Here is a 21743-nt window from a genome sequence, read left to right as displayed (position 1 = left end):
TACGAGACCATCGTGATCATCTAATCTGACCTCTGGCACATTGAAGGCCATAGAACCTTACCCACCCACTCCTGTAACAGACGCCTAATCTCTGACAGAGTTACTGAAATCCTCAGTTCATGGTTTAAAGACTTCAGGTTACAGGAACGGTACCCAGTACCAAGGTACTTTGTGAAAGGCTCTCTGAAAGTTCAAATACACTATACCAACTGGATCACCCTTGTCCACATGCTTGTTTACCCCCTCAAAGAATTTTAGTACATTGGTGAGGCATGATTTCCCTTGACAAAAGCCATGCCGACTTTTCCAACAAATCATGTTCACTTATGTGTCTGATAATTCTGTTCTTTCCTATAGTGTCAACCAATGTGCCTTGTTCTCAAGTTATGCTTACCAGCCTGTAATTGCCATTTAATTTATTAATTTGTTCCAAAACTTTCTGTAGTGATCTCAACCTGGAACAGTTCCTCAGATCTGTCACCTGAAAAGAATAGTTGAGGTGTGGGAATCTCCCTTACATCCACTGCAGTGAAGACCGATGCAAAGAAGTTATTTAGCTTCTCTGCAACAGCCTTGTCTTCCTTCTGTGCTCCTTTAGCACCTCGATCATCCAGCGGCCCCACTGTTTGTTTAGCTATCAGATATCCTGCTTCTGATGTACTTAAATTTTTTGGTAGTTTTAGTGTCTTTTGCTAATTACACTTTAAATTCTTTTTTGGCCTGCCTAATTATACTTTTACACTCGACTTGCCAGAGTTTAGGCTCATTTCTGTTTTCCTCACTACAATTCGATTTCCATTTAAAAAACAATATTTCTTTTTGTCTCTAATCTCTTCATTTACTCTGTGTAGGCATGGGTGCCCTGTTTTGGTCCTGTTACTGTTTGTTTTTTTTAAGTGGGCATATATTTAGTTTGAGCCTCTATTATACTGTTTTTAAAAAGTTTTCATGTGGTTTGCAAGCATTTCACTCTTGTAACTGATTCTTTTAATTTACATTTTACTAGCCTCGTCACTTTTGTATAGTTCCCGTTTTTAATGTTAAATGCTACTGTAGTGGGCTTCTTTGGTATTTCCCCCCCTACAAGGATGTTAAATTCAATTACATTATGGTCACTATTAATGAGTGGTTCAGCTATATTCTCTGCTTGGGCCAGATTCTGTGCTACATTTAAGATTAAATCAATAATTGCCTCTCCCCTGGTGGTTTCCAGGGCTAGCTGCTCCAAGCAGCAGTTATTAATGGTGTCTAGAAATTTTCTCTCTGCATCACGCCCTAAGGTGATACATTCCCACTCAATACAGGGATAGTTGAAAGCCCCCACTGTGATTGGATTTTCTGTTTTTGTAGCCTCTCTAATCTCCCTGAGAATTTCACAGTCACCATCACCATTCTGGTCAGATAGTCAATAGTATATTTGTACTGCAATTTGCTTATTATTCAAGCATGGAATATTTATCCAGGGAGATTCTATGATAATATTTAATTCATTTAAGGTTTTTAATATGTTTGATTATGTTTTCTTCCATATATAGTGCCACACCCCCATCAGTGTGACCTGCTCTATCATTCCTACATATTTTGTACCCTGGTTTTACTGTGTATGATTGATTATCATCAAGTTTGTGATGCCTATTATATCAATATCCTCATTTAATAGCAGGAATTCATGTTCATCCATCTTAATATTTAGACTTCTTGCACGGGTCTGCCAACCTGAGCTGGAATTCCACCTCTTACTGTAGCATAGACACATCTTAAATTGTAATTTTATTTTTTTTAAAAAAGGTTCTATTTCACTTTCTCCCTCCTCCTCACCCCCCATGAAAGGCTATTGAACTAATGATGCATTTAAATTAGTTTTGAATGTGGCCATGGTAAGGAAGCAGAATCTCCTTTTTAACTAAAACCAATAAACTGTTTAATTAGATATTCCAGATATAATCAATAAAGACCTTCTTTTCAGTTATGATCACCAGCTTGAGCTAACAAGATGGATACAAACAGCTGGAAATTACCGAAGTTAGAAGAGGGCCGAGGGCTGGCTATTTGAAAACTTGGTTTTATTTTTCCATCCACACTTTGAGGTATGCTAAAATTAACCACCTTTGGGCTCCCATCTTTTCTGAGCAGAGCAGTATTTACAGTCTTGTGAATACAATATTATCCTAAGTGAGCACTTTGACAGATAAATTGAAGAGGTAAGATTCTGGCCAACAGTGGGGTTTGGGTTCATACTGCAGCTAGCACAAGCTATATAGCGATGCCCTGATGCCATCATGTATTCCTTATGTTTCAAACCACCAAAGTTGCCCCTTTCTGTTTCTCCCATCTGAAGGAGAACTGTTCATTTCTCTTCAACTTGATGCAAGCAGTAGCAGGACTGCACTGGCCCATAAGAAGCAACAGAAAGACAATAGTTTTGTGGCAAGCAGTGAAGGGGCTGAAGGCAGCAGATTCATTTGTGCTTTCCCTGCACTCCTGGGCTTCCAATTAAACCTGAAACTAGGACAACTTGTTTTCCCCTTATTATGATCCTACTGGTAACCTGATATTGTTGGCTGTCTAATGATAACAAAGAACAGACATAGTCACAGGACATGAGTCTGAAGAAATATAGGCCTCAGAAAGACACAGTATTACTTTTAAAGAAATGAAAATAAATCTCAATAACATCAGTTTACCCTCAAAATTGAAAAAAGAAAGAAAAAAGCAGCTTCCAACATTGCTGTGGCAACGGCACTCTCTGGTCCTTCAGCTGTTTCAGCAAAAGGTGATTTTCTGCAGCTGTTTATGAGCTGCCAGGCTCTCTTTAAAATGCAGTTTTATGCTGAAAATGGCACCTTATGAGATATATCTGCGCCCTGCACATATCCAGAGTTGGACTTGCTTATTTTAATGAAAAAGTAAAAGTTTTACAATCTTCTATTTTCTCCAATACAGCTAGCTGAGATTCTTTTCCTCCTTGGCCATCAACTGAAGTATTTACTAAGTTACAATCAGTTACTCCTGTGCAAATCCATTCACAACATCAAGGTAGGCCAGGTAACTGGAGGAATATTTTGAAGACAACAAAGTTTGTGAAAGGGCATACAGGTTATTCAGGGCTTCTGGAGGAGATGCTGAAGCCCTGCCATAATGTGCCCCAGTTATGCCCCTGAAAAAAAACTCTATTGAACCATCCTGTTAATTTTCCGAGAGGAGGAGAGGGTTCCTAGCTAGGACTCAGAGCCAGTTCAGGATGATAATGCCAGCTAATATTTGATCAGGTGCTGGGTTACTGCCATGAACCGCGAAATCTTGGGGAATGAAAAGAGCTATTCTGTTTTCTTAGTTTGTCTTGATTTGGGAACTGTAAAGCTACATGAAAGGAATGCAGCCAGAGACCTTTGCCAAGTTTGTAGCATGACCCATTTTTGACCCAAACAACTAATCAAAGTTGGAGGCCTTGTAAGTTGTTCCAACTGGGAGTAGAAGCTGATGATGGCATCTGGTATTCTTTTTGATGCAGTCTTGTTTATTTACAAGGAATGTACAAAGTCCTGCTTCTCAAAGCACAGGGTGATCCAAGAACAAAAACAGTTTCTTTGCTTACAGGTGCAAACATCTTTCAGCCAGCAACAAACCCCAAAGCTCTTTTTCTGCTTCTTCCAGTACCATACCATGCTTACAGGCTCCTGCTTGGCTCTCTTGCTGTGTCTCTGTCCTTTGTTGCCCCCTTCACTTCCAAGTGTCTCTCTTTCCACATAGACAGATACCTAGTCACAACAATACCCAGTGGAACCCTCCACTCAGGTATGCTAGTTTCTTCAGGTATGCAGAATGTGTTAGGCCTTGTTTTAGGTGTGGCCCCTAGCTGTCTCGTACATTTATCATGAAGGACGCATTCACACATCAGTTCAATGAGGCTTTAAAAACTCAACTTCTAATAAGGTTTAACCAGCTCATAACAATATCAGATTTATGAAACCAGAAGGTTTTTGATGTGCAAAGGAAAATAATGAGATACAGATAGCATAATATAGTTAAATATGATGGCCACAACTCTATTTAAAGACTATTACCTAACTGAGGGAACAACTTCAAACTACTTAGCAGGTTTGTTTCAGTGTGGGTCTCAGTGGGCACTAATAGCTCTATTTACTATAAACCTGAGGATGATTATGAAAACCGTGCTCCCTCTACACCCTCAGGCCCAGATGTCAGGGTCCCAACCTGCTCCCCTCTTCCATGCCAATACAGGAGAGATGAGATGAAGCAGACACAGAGGCATGCCTAGTTACCATGCAAGGTAATGCCCAGCACTAACACCCAAGCAACCTCAATTGGACCTTTACTAAACCAAAGTCATGACAGTTATAACTTAAACCCCAAAACCAGATGCCCTGGATACAGAGTGGAAGTGAAAAAACCCACAGCAGTTTGCCTTAAGGGTAAAATCCCTTCCAGATCTCAAAACCAATGCTCAGCGTAGCACCGAGCCTGAGAAGAGGTCCAGCAACATTGGAAAATGTAAGGCTGAGCGCTGTATTTGAATTTACGCACTTGTTTATCTAATCCTAGCTTTAACTATTTTTCAATACAGTGAATTTTCTTTTTAGAATCGTGGTAGAGTATGTTAGCGCAACACTAGGGAGGTCTGAGAGGTGATAATAGTTTGCAACAGTTCCTACAGGCGTTTGAGTTGGTCATGTACAGCAGTTATCTACAAGTGGCAAAAAAGTCTGATTCTTTTGAGACCTATTATAAAATTCAGATATAGTCTTGATTCACTAAAATCATTGGATGAACAAAGTGATTTCATACCCATTGTGTAAGCTCACAAAATGCTGATTACTGGAACTAAAGCTAGCCAGCTAATATTGTGCAGGGCAACCACTGCACTAGTGGAACAGCATTCCAACTTGTTTCAAGAGAGAGCAGATGCATGTGGGGTGGGAGAGGGGCTATGCAGAGGAAATATTCAGTTGGCATGGCATGGTTCCTCAGCTTTCCATGATGGCCCACAGGGTGTATGGATGAGAGAGACCATGTAAGGGTCGGTGCTGTGGGAACCACTGTCATGACAAGGGTAGGAATTGTCTTAAGAGTTTGCTGCAGAGCCACACTCTACCCATCTGCCTAAAACCTGGCCTGGCTACTTGTACTGGGATATGGATTTGAGCTTTAATCCATCTACCTACCTCTAATACTAGAGAAGGTGAATACATTTTATATATCCCGCCCCACCAGTATTTCAGGCAAGCTTCTATATTTCAGATAACAAAAATCTAATTCTTTCAGGAACTAAGAGCACACACTTTCTACAGCTCCTAAAAATGTACAGGATCTGTTTGCTGTACAACCACTGAGCTGCAATGATAAAATTTCTTAGAAGAGAAAAATTAAATCAATTCTCTTCTGTTGCTGAGGTAAAGTTGGTCAATAGCTGATACTCCAAAGCATCTCCAGCAACAATTTATGAGATTTATTCAGTTTATGTGAAAAAGCACTCCACAATCATCAGTACACAGCAATGGCCCAACAGGGTGTTGCTAACTGAATATCATTTAATAAAAGTTTTTCAAGTGCTCAGCATGCTTTCATCAGAGGGTGATTTTTGTTTTTATCCTTGTTTTGTATGAACATTAGGAGGTAATCAAGAAGTTGTAAAAGTTGATGATTTATGAAGCTTTTCAAGTGGTGGGTGCAATTCCAGGCTAGAGATGTTGCTTATATTGATCAAATTGTTGGTAAAAGCATGATAAGACTATTGACTAAAAGTGCTATTAAGATGGGTTTTTATGGCATCCTGCTAAAGAGATACAGTATTATATGTGGTTCAGTTTAATAGTAGGCTTAGTCAACATGGAGAGTGTTTATAAACAGCTGATAGGGGCCTTAACTTCATCAAAAGTTCTATAACCTTTTGTCAAACCTCAGTGACTTAACATAACCTGTGGTGTGTTCAGAAGCAAGAATAGAGGCACACTTAATCTTTCTCAGCAGCTACAGAAACACTCCCATATCTATTCCCACATTTCTCAGACTACCCACCAAATTCTTGTCCCTCACACTCTTCCCTTTTCCTGTGACTTTTGGATATTTTTTGGTCTCTCTCCCTTTAATATATTTATTCTGACCTACTATTCTGATTTCTTGGCTCTCTTCTTATTCTATTGGTTGCTTTTTCAGCAACATCTCCTGCCTCTCCCTGAGGCTTCACCCTTGGTCCCCTTTACCTCAGTTCTCACTTTGAAACCAAACGAGAAGATGAGGTTGCAATTGCACCTTTCATGTAGAATCACATGTTTTTACCTCTCTGTCCAGTCTCCTTTCTGAAGTCCCAAAACTGAGCTTCTCCTTCACTATCTACTGCCTCTCTTCTTTACCACCAGTAGCTACATGATTCTTCTTGTGCCCCAGGCTTCTCTCAGTTTTGAAGACAGGTTAAATGCTTGAATCTCCTCCCTCCTCCTCTCCCCCAAATATCTAGTGTTTTGGTAAGTCCTCACTGCAAAGAAAGTTCTTGGGAGCATTTGGTCTCTTACACTGAATACTGTTATTTTCTCCTCTAGTTATTGATATACATTCAATTCAAAGTTCTACATCCTCTTCATCACTGCTCTCTCAATTTGCTAGTTATTGGTGAAGAGAGATAAAATTCACATAGCACACACCTTGGACTTCCAAAATGAAACTAATTATTGCCTCCTGCTTTGGGCAACTCCCTTCTTTTGGCATGAAAGTTCTCTTTGGAGGTGAACTTTCCCTTAACAACATAACAGGATTTTTCAGATAGAAGAATTTTGAGTCAGCATAGTTTTGGGATGAGATCCAGTTTCCATGACTCATTTATATCATCCCAAAATCTGATGTGTAATATATCAGTACTTTGAGAACACACGTCAAATGTTATCATGATTTGCATACCCAAATAGGGTATTGATCTGAGGCTTTTCCCTGGAAGTCTGGTTACTACTAGAGTTACTGACCCTCTGGACTTCTTTCCTGCAGTCTTTCTCCCTGTCTGGCTCATTATATCCAATCTACCTCCACCTGCCTGAGGGTTTGCTCTTCTTCAGACCTACCCCAGGAGTTTTCTTCTCCCTTTTTCCTTCAGGGAGAATCACAGGAGACAGCTAACCTCCACTCTGTAGCTGTCCTCTGTCAGCCCTTTACAGAAATCACCAAACTCTTCCCCAGCTGAATGTGATAATTGAATTGAGTCATCTGATCCCCACCTAAACAGGATCAGCTCTTCCAGAAGCTGATCCTTCACAGGCAAGGCTGAGCCCAACTCCTGATAAAGGTCCAGCCAACCTCTTACTATGCCACAACAGGGAGAGTCTGAGTAACGTCTTCCCCCCTCAAAGTCTTTTCTTTCACTCAGATCAGAATGAATAAATCCTTTGCTATATGTTAGGCAAGGAAAGTCAGCACAAGCCTCTACTAGATGTATGTGCAGAGCACTTTGATGTTCTGTCAGCCAGATCTTCAGCTGGTGTAAATCAGAACCGCTCTAGTGAAGTCAATGGAGCTATGCTGATTTATAACAGCTGAGGATTTAGCCCTGTATGTGTTGGGAGGGGAGCTATAAGAAGAGAAAGGTTTCACTATAATATTAGAAAATGCAAGTACAACTGTTGTGTGTACCACTTGCACTAACATAACACCAAGCTGTGCTGTTAATGTATCCAATTGTCATGTCTCTTGTGCATCAGGCTAAACACTGCTCCTTGGAAAAATCACTGCCTTCTGGCTAAGCTAAAGAATTATACAGCCTTGATGGCAAAGAACAGAGCCTTTGAATTAGAGATGTGCAGCTATGAAACTATTTAGGTATAGGGAAAAGTGACCCACTTCTCCTAGGAACATGACCCAATTTAATCCACTGGAAAAAAAACTGAGTGGCTATTTGACCTACATTTTTTGAAGTAAGAGGTGTGTGGCAAACAGGAAACTGCCCAGAAGCAGCAACACTTATAGGTCACTGGTTCCATAGGTGAATTTGGATTTTGCCTCTTTCAATAGGCAGAGATTACAAATGTGCCAAATACCTGCGGTACCTCCACAATACTTCATTCCACCATGCTGGAATGTCTTTCCCATTACTGCTGTCTCTGAGAGGCCATTACATCCCAACACCAACTCATATCTCATACTTGACAGTACCACTTACAGAAAGGACTTTATATTTCCAGGACTATGCCTACAGTCAAAGCATAGCATTTGCTGATAAACTATTTACCTTATCTAGCATTCACTGAACACTCCCAAGGTTCTGAGGAGTTTAATCTGGAGAACAAGAGGGTACATTTCATAGTACAATCTAACTAAAATCTAAGGCCAAAACACCATTCCTTATTAGAAGTGGGTCAGAGGTATAGTGTTCAGATCTGGGTTAGTATGAGTAAAAGGCTGAGCAAGAGCAAAGGTATGGGTCCAATTCAGCCATCTTGAATGGTGGGTATCTCAAATGACCTGGTATTTTGAAGAAATTCTTGCCATCCTGTGCTAGGTAAGAACCAGATCTTAAGGATCGCTACAAAGCCAAAAGAGGCCTAACTTGGATGTTCAGGCTTGGCTCCCATTTCTTGTGCTATCTATCCCATATCTAGCTATGGGCCTGATCCTTTCATTCTCGAGCAGGCAAAACTCTCACTTAAATGAATGGGTGCTTCTGCAAGGACATAGATTTGGAATGTAACAATGAAAAGTCATTCCAGATACTTTCTTCACATGCATCCGACGAAGTGGGTATTCACTCACGAAAGCTCATGCTCCAAAACGTCTGTTAGTCTATAAGGTGCCACAGGATTCTTTGCCGCTTTTACAGATCCAGACTAACACGGCTACCCCTCTGATACTTTCTTCATTGTGAATGGCAAATGCTGCCTTTTTAAAGGGATGTGTAAGAGAGGATAGTAATGCACAAATCTTTCATAAGATTTGTGTCAGAAGCATTTGTGAGCCACTTTGAAAATTCCCTAAGTGACACTTTTTCTTCAATTAAGTTTAGAGCTAGGGAGGGTGGGGAAGATGCCAACTTCACAGCCCTGGAGAAGCTAAGCCTCTATCTGTGGAACAGTTCTTGTTATTGCCTGTGTTTTACAAGGTCTCACATGCTGTCTTGCCAGTGACGTTCTGCAGACACCACTGCCAGCTAAGGATGAGAGGGCAGTGAGGTCTCCAGGCCCATTCAGTCCTAATACAGCTGATTGAATGATCTATTTGTGGAAAGCAATTCCAAGGAGATTGCAGTTTCCCTACTCACATTGAATAGTGCCTTACTTCATGAGTAGAATTGAAAAGGAGGCACTGTTCAACATGAGTTAGGATATCATAACCTGAGCTAGTGTTATTTTTAACCCACGTGAATAAGCCATGAATTTTTACAGACTGATTGCTATTTGCAGCTGTTCCACACACTTAATGAAAACAGCTTTCAGTTTATGAGTTGCTCTCACCCCCATGAAGTATTTATTTGGTTGGTACTCACTATTTAGGGTTCCAGGTATGTGACTGGTCACCAAAGTCAAATGGTATTGTTTCTGTTCCCTGATTTGATGGCCATTGCTGCCATGATGTATATGGAATCAGTCTCTCTTAAAAAGACATTTCATAAAGAAAATATCCGGATACCTTGGAGAAAAACAAATAGGATTAAACATAGAGTGTGAGCTCCCAAACCATCTTCTTTGTTTAAGAGATGCCTCACCCTGTCTGGAGTTTGCTTATACATCACACACTGAGAATAACTGCAGCTACATAAGAGACACACAAGGTGGGTGAGGTATCATCTGTTGGACCAAACTTCTGTTAGCAAGAGAGACAAGCTCTGTGTAAGACTGTAAGCTTCTCTGCCTCACCAACAGAAGAAGTTGGTCAATAAAAGATATTATCTTACCCACCTTGTCTCTCTAATATCCTGGGACTGAGAGCTATTGCACCACTGCAAGTAAATGTCTCATTATAGTCATGTATCAAGTAAGGTTCCTGAGGTCCCAGAAGGCCCTTTAAATTGCTCCCATCTGGCTGCAATGAAACTGGTTGCAAAGTCTCTCAAAAAAACAAGAACATATTCCTTTCTTCCCCCTGCTCACCCTCAGCATTTCTGCAGGGGTGGAAGTTTTCAAAGCCCCTCCAGTTTCTTCCAGTCTCTCTTCATAATGAATGAAGAGAAAGATTACATGATGCCCTCTGCTACAGAACTTGCTTGGCTGGCTGAGAGAAAGGGAAATTTTGCTTCACTCTGTGCTACAAAGCTACTGATCCCAGGTCCTAAGAAGAACAGTTGTGAGTTTGTCAGAAGTTTTTCCAGATATCTCCCCCCACCCCCTGCAACTGTTACCCTAGGACCACTTCCATTTTCTCTTAGCATCTGACTCATTCGGACTCATAACTCCTGGAACAAGACTTCCCTGTGATACTTGTTTTGCACTACTAGCCTAGTTCTAATTCTGGACTGTTGTGCTGAGACAAGGTTGTTTATTTGTGCCAGTTTTGGTGGTGGCTTTGGAGATATAGATCCTTAGTCTCCAGGAACCACGCTAGCGTCATCAACTCTTTTCCACACAGGGAAAACACCCAACAGATGGTGATTACTTTAGTCAGTTTTTACTGCACCTCTAGCGAATTCAAGCAAGTGATCTCCAAGCTCCACCTTTCACCTGCCCCCTCTAAGGTGACAGAATCCCATACATGTGGTTCTCATGCACAGAGATTATAATGTCAGTCTTTTTCTTCTTGAAGACCACAGTCCAATAAACAATTAGGTACATGCTTAACACTATGCAGACACACTATCTCATCGAACATCATGCAATTATTCACGAGCATAAAGTTAAGCACATGCATAAGTATTTGCAATATTTCCTTTGTCTAATTCTTTTGCTAACAGTTTCCTTAAATTTGGGTGCTGCTGCTGCTTTGCAATTTTCATTTCAGCTAATCCCCCCCCCCCCCCCCCCGCTTTTGATATTTTTTAACACAAAGCTTAGATGTCAGAAGTAAATTGTTACACTAAAATAGTTAGCCCTTCTGGCTTTGGCCCTACCGCTCACTGCAGTTTACAGTATGCTTGGAATTTTTAGCATGGAAGCATAAAGGCCTTCTGTATATTCCTATAAAGGCATTTCTGCCCCATGCTGAAAATTTCACTTAAATGCACTTGAAGCAATGCTGACTGACTCCATTGCTAACATGTAAGGAAAGTTGAATGTTCCAGCCTGTCACAGGATCCGCTCACCGCAGGTGGCATCTGCTCCTGGTCACTCTGGGGAATAGTTCTTTTCTAGGTCTGATGCCTTTCCTTATGGGTATTTCCCTCCCATTGTCCTTTTTCTTGTTCTGGGGCCTTTCTCTCGCTCTGGGTGCTGCAGCCTCCTCTTCATGACTTGGCCCTCTGGCCAGGTCACTATCCATGTTTCTTGGTTCTCGGGTACCAAAGTCTCTCCTAATAAATGGGTTCAGACAATCTTCTCATTCACTGCCCAGACAGTGCCACTTCCTCAGCAGCTGATAGGGGAACATGGGCCCACTCTCTACTCCGGGTTCCAGCTCAGGGCCCTCTAATCAGCAGCCAAGGTCTGCACTCCTATTCCTTGCCGCTTTTCCCCTGAGCCTTCTCCTCCATCTGGCCTCCATTAACCCCCTTAGGGCAAGTGTGGGATGGACACCTCATCACCCAGCCATTCACTTCACAACATTTTTTTTTAAAGAAGAATTAATGATGTTTGAGAGCTGCTGCTTGAATTCAAACTGAAGTTAATTCATAGAAATTCTATGTCAATCTGTGCTGTGTATGAGGTCAGACAAGATAATGGTGTCTTTTGGCTTTATACTCTATAAAATGCATTTGTATTAGAAGTAGTCTATACATTCAGAAAGGTTCTAGTATTAATATATGACACATCATATCTTAGGGTTTGATCCAAAGCCTACTGAAGTCAACAGGAGTCTTTCCACTGACTTGGGTCAGATTCTCACTGATTACTGAAAAACCCACAAACTCAAACCGCTGTGATTGAAAACTTCTAGTTTTCATCTCCAGAAATGTTGGCTGTATATTACATACTATTAAATGTTATTAGAGACAATCCACATATACAAAAGGAAACATTCTGTTCCAAATTTAAGTATATAGGACACACTGCATCAGGGCTAGAAGGACTAACACCCTTTCAGCTGAATAATGTAAATCCATAGGCAGGTAGACAAGAAAGCTTACATAAGAACCTCTTGGCCTCAGTTCTTAATGTAGTGGGGAGATTATGATGACAAATCCTTCACACATAGTCCATGATCATCCATAGTGATGGATGAACCTCTGAGTTCAATTTGGTTCAGAGGTACACCCAAGAGTTTAACATCAGTTTGAAAATAGTGGGGCAGAAATGCCGCAAGTTTTAAAAATCTGGTAAAAAACAATCTCTCTGAAGCTATTTCTAGTTACAAGTGATTTTAGAGGGCAAATATTTTTCACCAATAGCTGCTCCCTTGAACATGAAGTTTATTTAAAATTAAAGTTAATCTCTACATTTTTCATAATTATGTATCCACAATTAGCTATATTTTCATGAATCTTTACATATAGTTACTTATAACTAAACTCACTTAAAAGTAGGAGACTTATTTTACATAATTACAACACATATGGTAATTAGCCAAGAGGTATTAGTTACTAGAGATTGAGGTTCACTTTGTATGATTTTTATAATAAAATCCCTCTCGTTTTTATTAATAGCTGAATTCCTCTCAAAGTCCTGCATTAAAGAGTACATTTAAATGAAGCTTTTATATGCAAGGCATTAAACATATCTTTTTGATGAAGGGAAAATTTGATTTATGCACACAGTAAGTGCTTCTGGAATAGAGTTTTGTAGATTTAAGTTGCTTCAACTCCTGTAACTTTGAATAAAGAGTTACAAAGATGTAATTCATCCCTAGACTAACCAGACATGGCAATTTGGAACAAAATAAAACAAGAAACAACTTCCCCCCAACCCACCACACATCAACACTCCACACTCAAGTAGCTGTGCCCAACAACTCCTTCTAGACCAGTGAGTTTGCTCACAGCTTCATTAGGAAGCATGTCTCTTTAACAGCACTGATTTCCCATTGACATCTGTGTGTCTGGTATTTGGCCAAATCCTGACCCCAGCACAGAGCCCAGGTATGTGAGGTTTCTCCCATAATAGCTAGGACTGAGATGGAATGAGATCCCCATCCCAAGGCTGTCTGTTTGCAGCAGAGATGCTCTATCAGCTTCACTAGCTTCAGCAACTCTATCCACCCCGTAGCAGTCATCTTACCTACTCTGTATTAGGTGTTGCTGCACCCCAGTTCTCCCACTGACTCCATTGACATATTCTCAATTAATCATTGTATGCCTGACATCAAAATTTGACCCTCATACTTGGAAAAGGCTTTATATCTTACACCTTCTTACACACTAATAGAGTGTTTTTCTTACTAAAATCCATTTTAATCTAATTTATCAATCTGTAGATCACTGTAAACCACCATTACTGTAAACCAGCTCTGAATTAGGTCCACTTTTGGTAATTCTTTGCTTTCCATACTCGATAAAATATAGTATAGTATAGTTGTGTGCATGGGTGTGTGCATGGTAGGTATAAACAGAGATGGAATTCTCTTACTTTTGTTATTTCTTTTGTACTGGATTTTTGTAAAGTTAATAATTAATGACAAATGCGACCATTTACCAATCATGACAAAATAAAGCCAAAAAGAAAAAATATTGTAGTTCTTAAGGAATACAGAACAAAATAAATTATACTTAGTTATACATTACAAATACCTTATCTATGCATTACCCAGCAGCACCCACTTATTCCGATAACAAATACCTTATTTTTAGAAAGAATCTCCCAAATTTGACTTGCATTCCACAGTTCAAGTAAATAAGTAAAGCTTGCCAAATTTTTCCATATAAATCCTATAATCTCATGTGTTTTCATAAGTATTGGAAAAATGAGACTTTTTACAGTTATTATGGTGTGCCTGCAAAGGGTTGGCTTCTGAACTCTTTTGGAAAAGAGTGTAAGTACATGAAAGAATATTATCTAGGAAACATCAAAGAGGATTTGGGGTGGGGGAAGTTCATGTTTTATTTTAGGTTAATAAAATTTGGTCTCACCATTAAAAATAAGCTTTCACCTGTTGTTAACTTTCTTCTTGGTTACAATTGCCATTGTTTGAATGAAGAAGAAAAAGAGGCTGTTAGAAACTGTTTACATAGTCCAAGAGATAGGAAGGAGACACATATGTCTTTGATCAGAGCGCAGTTCTAAGCACAAAAACATCTCCTTGAATTCTGTAAAGTCTAACAATGGGCTGCTAATGGGATTTTATTTTTTATTGATTTTACTTATTGTTTTTATAGCTCCATACAAATTATGAGCATCATTTTCAACAGGTAAAAACATATACATTAGAAACTAAGGACTGGATTCTACTAACACTTATGCATGAGAGCAGTTTCATTCATCTGAATAATCCCATGACTGGTGCCTTACGCCACTATTGCCATAACTGTCATTAGCAAACTTTTGATAATAAAATGATACACAAGAAGCAGTACAAAAGTAACCAACAAAACAAAGTAAGACCAAAGCAAAGTTTTGTATTCTAAATGTAAGAAGCAAGCCCATACTTTCAGTCTGAATTACTTATAGATGAAGGAGCTTTTTCGTATACAGGCAGCTATTACTCCCCATCCCCTGTCCTGGATTTTTCATTCTTGCTAACTGGTCACCCTAGAGTTAAGTAGGAGTGTGCTTAATACCTAACTGAAGTACTGGGTCAGTGTTGTTTGCCCCACAGGGGCACCTGGCATTGGGCAAGATGGACTTTTGGTCTGACCCAGTATGGCCATATGTTCTTATGTTTGTCGCAACTTGCAGCAGTGTCGTTTCCAGCATGGTTAAGAGAATAAAATGAAGTTACCAGAGGTAACTGGGCTTTTGGTGATAGGCCTTGGGCTCATGCAATAAGGTGAAACATTGTGGCCCTCAGAGACTGAGGTCTCCACCTTGCTGCACCCCTTTCCCGCCTCATGGCAATATGGGGAGGGTGCTAAGGCTAAGAGAGAGATGAGTCCTGGGGGCTAGCTAAGGAGAGCCACCCATTGGTATGGGTTATATGCAAAGGATCTCTGTAACCCAGACACTAGTTATGGGTTATATGCTACGGAGCCTGGTAACCCCAGCACTGGAACCAATTAAATGCCTGGTGGGTGGGTAGCTCTCCTCCCCTGAGTTAAAATTTAATAAAAGTTGTGGCCTGCTGCTTAATTCCATGCATGTGTCTGTCCTCATTTTGATGCTGTGTCCACATCAATGACGCCTAGATGGAATAGCACTCAGATCTGCTATGGAGACTCCTATAATTCAGAGTTATAGATTTTAAGGCCAGAAGGGACCATTATGAACATTTAGTCTGACCTCTTGCATAACACAAGTCTTCTGATTTCATGTAGTAATTCCTACATCAAACCTATAATATGTTCCTAGACATTTGTATAACATCTTTAATAGTCCATTAAGCATGGGCCAAATCCTGACGTCTTTATTTAGGAACAGAAAATAGGATGAAAGTCAATGGGAGTTGAGGGCACCTTGAAGACTCATACTTTAGTCCTTATTTTGTTCCATTGAAATAAATGGCAGTTTTGCCTGAATAAGGGCTGTATTAAAAATGAGTAAGGAGTCTATCCAGGGAAGCAGTGACTCTGAAAAAGATTTAGAGGTCCTGGTGCATAATTAGCTGAACATGAGCTCCCAGTGTGAAGCTTTGGCCAAAAAGGCTAATATGATCTTAGGATTCATAAACAGGGGAATCTGGAATAGAAGCAGAGGGTTATTTTACCTCTATAGCATGGGTGTGACCACTGCTGGAATACTGTGTCCACTGCTATTGTTCACAATTAAAGAAAGATGTTGATATATTGGAGAAGGTTCAGAGAAGAGCCACAAGAATGATTAAAGAATTAGAAAACATGACTTGTAGTGATAGACTCAGTGAGCTCAATCTGTTTCGCTTAACTAAGAGAAAGTTAAGGGGTGACTATAAGTACATCCCATGGGAAACAAATATTTGATAATGAGCTCTTCACTCTAGCAGAAAAAGGTATAAAATGCTCCAATGCCTGAAAGTTGAAGCTACACAAATTCAGAATGAAAATAAGGTGTAAATTTTTAACAGTGAGGGTAATTAGCCATTGGAACAGTTTACCAAGAGTCGTGGTAGATTTTCTGTCACTGGCAATTTTTAAATGAAGATTGTATCTAGATATACTTAGATGCATTCTAGGAATTATTTGGGGGAAGTTCTATGGCCTGTATTATACTGGAGGTCAGTCTAGATCAGTGATACTCAGATCTCAGTGTTTCAGGACCCAAATTATCAATCAATGATACCCAAAAGAGCCATAGTAGTTTGAATGCATTGTTTCATTTACTATTTAGATATACATATTATTCTCAGCAAAATGGCTGACCAAATATTATTATTTTATCAACTACAATTGGTTAATAACATAGTAAAATAATCCTGATTGATTAATAACTTAGACAGGTTAATAATTAAATCATATGGTGTATTAATACCATGTGCTGCAATGAGACGCAGGAAACATTAAAGAGCCACTTGCGGCTCCTGAACCTCAGTTTGAGTGTCACTGGTCTAGATGATCACAACAGTCCATTCTGGCCTTCGAATGAATCTATCTATCTATCTATCTATCTATCTATCTATCTATCTATCTATCTAATTTCTACATCACTTGTAGCATCTTAGTGCTATTTACAGCACAGCTATTTACTATCAGGTCTCTTTTACTAGTCCAAGTCTCATTTTTGTTTTGGCGCTTAAAAGATATTACAAGATACACATTGCTGCCTGCTTGCAATAAGAATTGACTCATCACTCAGGCGACTGCGCTGTTTCTAAATCGTCAACGTTCTTACTTGTCCTGTTCCTATCACTGGATTTTTCACAGACTGGTTTAGCTGAAAGATATTCACACACTTAAACGGAAACATTCACACTAAAAAATTCACTCTTCTCTGTTTTTCATTTCCCATTTCCCCAGTTGTTGTTGGTTTTTTTATCCTGGAGGGTAAGGGGGACTTTTCTGCATACAGCTTTCCTAGGAAGGCAGATGAACAGCTGTTTTCCTAGCTGACAACAGTGCTGCTGGCAAAGAGTGAGTACGTGTATCGTGACTACCCCGGGGACAGTCCAGACAGCAGGAATTATATTTTATACAGTTTCAGAAGTAGCATTTTCGTTCCTTACTCTCTTTAACTTTTTCTGTCTCTTTATCTCTGTCACAACATCTATCTTCTCTTAAGAAAGCTGTGCTTATCATATACTACCCTGTACATAACATGGTACTGTACTTTCAAATCTTAGAAGATGACAAGACTTGAACAACTGTAAGATTGTAATGGTAAAGAAAATTACACTGTAAATTCTTCAGGGACGGGATTGTGTAACTCCTGTGTGTTTGTACATTGCCCAGCATACTTGGGGCTGAATCTGACTGGCACTTCTGAGTGCCACATTACTATAAATATTACATAAATAACAATAATAGTTAAGAAAACATTATAAACCAATATAGTTGTCACTTGGTTAGCACTCCAGCTAATTTGAAATATTTTCTAAAATATAGAATAGTATTTGCTCACATAATTTAGGTAGGAATGTTGGAATATATTCCACTATATTACAGATTAACTAACATAGACTGTTCATGATAATACCTTTATTTATCTAGTCTGCTACTTTAAAGTAACACACAGACACACACACACATATATATATATGTATACACAAGAGTGTGTAAGGAGTGAATTGATTAAGAATGTAAATATTCTTTCTAGGCTCTTTAACCGGAACCATTACAATATTGTTAACCTGGATTCCAAAATGTATACTAAAAGTCATGAATATGTTGGTTATTTTTAGACAACAGCTCTATGGCACTGTTTTCTCAGCAGAGATGTATATTACCAAACACCGGTGAAAACAGATCCTATTAAGAACTCAACAGCTTTGTGAATGTGTTTTTAATATGTTGGTGGTGGAAATTCCAATATTATTAGTCTTACATGTAAATAGATAAGCATAAACGCAGGAGGCCACATGCTCCAACTTTTCCTGTTTGTTATGACTATGTTTCAAACCTTTGCCATGCACAGTATTTAAATATTTTGCAGCTGCATGCAATTTAGCCTGAGAGTCAATGACAAGGTATAATAATACTTAGCTTTCACAGAGTTCTTTCCACCAATAGATCTCAAAGTGCATTACAAATTTTAACCTCACAATAGCCTGATGGGCTAGGAAAAGGTTATAATCCCCAATTCTAGGGATGGAGAACTGAGGCACTGGGAACATAAGTGATAGCTCCAAGGTCAAACAGGAAGTCTAGGGTAGAGTAAAGAGTTGAACCCAGTCCTTCCCAGGCTTAAGCTAGTGTCCTAACCAATGAAGCATCCTTTCACCAGATTGTCAGCTGGTGTCAATCAGCACTCTTCTACTGAAGTCAATGACCCTATACTGATTTACACCTTTGAAATATTTGGCTCTCAAAATATACATTTACTTGGTCTCCCCTTTTTTCTGTACTAACAACATTAGAACAAACCAAGATAAGTTGAAAAATCTAAGTTTCACCAGTTATATTGTTTAATGTTTTTGCACGTCACTCAGCGGGGAAAGTGAAACCAAACTGGCTCATTTACCTTTCAGGTTATAGTCGCTTTCTTTTGTTTCTCAATCTTTAACACAATGCTGTTGTGGTTAGCTGTCCAATACTACAAGACAATAAATTTTAAATTTTTTGCATTACTTCTTCTGAATATCATGGGAATTTTTCAGTTCATACTAGATTTTATAGCACCCCCTATAACTTTCAAATTGTAGCCTTAACTACATTAAAATATTCTTTTAATAATCCACTAATAATGAAAAGATTAATTAGAAATATCCTGACAAGCTGACCAGGGTTGCATTGCCCATGCCAGAGAAACATATCAGGGGAAGATGGGTTTAAGTCAAACTCATCTTCTCAATCCTTGGGTAACAATGGCAGAAATTACCCACATGAATTCTGGGAATGAGGAAAGATTTGATTCACTGCACCATTACCTCCTAGTCTATTACTGTTTGCCCTGATGAAATAAAAACGTAGATGTATTCGAGTCACGAAGGTGTGAGTTGAAACTGAATTCTACCCAAATTCCAAGAGAATTGTCAGTTTTCCAGTTGTCTTGAGATTGACACTCACCACAGCAGCTTGCAGATGTATGTGATTTTTCCCAAGAGTGACCAGCCTGGGAGAAGATCCACTGTCGAGTGTGTTGGGTGTAGAGGATAAGAACGTATATAGGCTGAGGACTTTGTGTCTTTGAAAATGGGTGCGTACATGGTTTTACAAAAGCCTAGTGATCTATAAAGATACAACCTGTGCAGCATTCTCACTCCTGGGGCTCCTTAGCTTGAGACTGGCAGAACTCTTGGCTCTTAAGATTTTTGATTGTTTAGAACGGCAGTGGTACCATAGAACACAACCCAGGCCCCCTTCTGGCCATTGTGCATCACCACTACTAGAGTATAAATGCATACTCTAAAGGACTCAGTCATTTCCTTCAACTGTGTGGGAAGTGAAGCTCCCAGAAGGACAGGTCTATTCCTGATGGCCAACATATAGGCCCATGGATATCCTCAGTGCTTAATTTATGCCAGGGCATGTCGGGGCTGAGTCCTGCCACTTCTAGGCCTGGCAGTTAGTAGTCCCGGCACCTCTGAACATGCTGCTTCAGTTATAAAAGTAAAAAAAAAAATTGCTTGAGCCCCGGCACTTCTTTCATTGCAAATTAAGTATTGGATATACTTCATAATACAGGTGTATCCATGACTGTGTAGTTTCACTGTAATTACACCATGGTTCTAATTTATTATACCTATATTGTGCCTAATTCACATATCCATAATCATAAGTTAAACACTAAATGATTAATAATTACTTTTTTGGTCTCCTAATTAATACATATATTTTGGAATTCTGGTACATTAAATGGAAGTTAAACTAATTTCTCTCAAGTTATACTTTCTGATATATGTATTTATCAGAGACTCCTACAGTCAGAGGCTTAAATGTATGGCTGAATTGCTGTATTTTGAAGCAAACCCTTATTCTGGTGTAATTCCTGTTTGAGTTCTGTACTTACATCTGCAATTGGACTCTAATATCCTATTCTTCTGCGCTGGAAATAATGTACTTTAACTGCCATTTCACTCCATTCTGGAGTAATTACATATACTTTTTAGGAAAATAGTTCCATTTAGTCTATATTTACATGGCTCTGCATATATAAAGAAAAAATACATAACACAAGAAGGCCAGAAGTATGTCTGAGCTTATGTAACTCCCTTGGAAGAAAACAAGTAGATGAGACTTTTGGACATATTAGTTTTTATCTATATTCAAGCATACAATGTACTGAACTGTGCTGGCTGAGAAACAGTATGTGGGAACTACTAGGAACATACACTGTAAATACAGTTTCCAGAAATCTTCACATTTTAGCTACACTATAATTAATGTACCTCACCACGAAGTGTAGTTGATTAAGTCTTAAAGAAAAAAACAAACAAAAAAAACCAGAGTGCAAGAAAAGAAAGGGGGGAAAAAAAACCTAGAAAAAGGTAATCTGCAAATAAGGGAGGCAGAGATGTGAGCTAGGGTACGTCTTCACTACCGGCTGTATCGGCAGGTAGCAATCGATTTCTTGGGGATTGATATATCGTGTCTCATCTAGATGCGATATATCGATCCCCGAACGAGCTCCTGCCAACTCCGGAACTCCACCACTGTGAACGGCGGTAGCGGAGTCGACAGGGGGAGCTGTGGATGTCGATCCCGCGCTGCGAGGACAGTAGGTAACTCGATCTAAGATACTTCGACTTCAGCTACGCTATTCACGTAGCTGAAGTTGTGTATCTTAGATTGATTCCCCCCCTAGTGTAGACCAGCCCAGAGAAACCTTCAGTATGATACTTTCAGAGAAGCAGAATCACAAGACAAATAATTTTCCCCTCTGTTCTTGCTTTGGTAATCCCTGCAGACCGGCCATCTGAAGGAATCTTTAGCCTGCTGAACTGGTAAATGGACCACAGTCTAGCTGAATACATATACACCCCAGGACCTTCTCCACCCTTTTGCCACTTGCTAACACATTGCCTTCCTTCCAGCACTTCCCCTTACACTCTCCAGGGGCCTGTCAACCAGCTCCCTGCAGACAATAGAGATAAATCCATACTGGCATAGAAGAAGAGTGTGGGGCTTCTACAATGAGAATTGGATAACCTTCACATCTCTTTCCCTTTCTATGCACCTCCCCCGAAGTATAAGAAAACCATCCTCTATGTGCCTGAATTGTTCCTCCCATCTATCCCAGTAGGATAAATTTGATCCCACCCCAAAAGATGAAAACATAGAAAAAGCGGGGGAGGAAATAGTCCATATAGTATAGATAAGTTGGTGATGAATAAAAAATGATCAAATAAACGTAAACAAGAAAATACAGGAATAAGGAAAAATGGGGGAAAATGGTAACAAGAAAGATAAGCTATGGTAAAATGGAAAACTAAAATTAAAGAACACCACTGAATCTATCTATATATATATGGAATTAAACAAAAGGAGCAGAGAGGAAAAAAAG

The sequence above is a fragment of the Chelonoidis abingdonii genome, chromosome 6, assembly GCF_003597395.2.
Source record: "Chelonoidis abingdonii isolate Lonesome George chromosome 6, CheloAbing_2.0, whole genome shotgun sequence".
NCBI lineage: Eukaryota > Metazoa > Chordata > Testudines > Testudinidae > Chelonoidis > Chelonoidis abingdonii.
Note: the sequence above shows the minus strand (reverse complement) of the source record.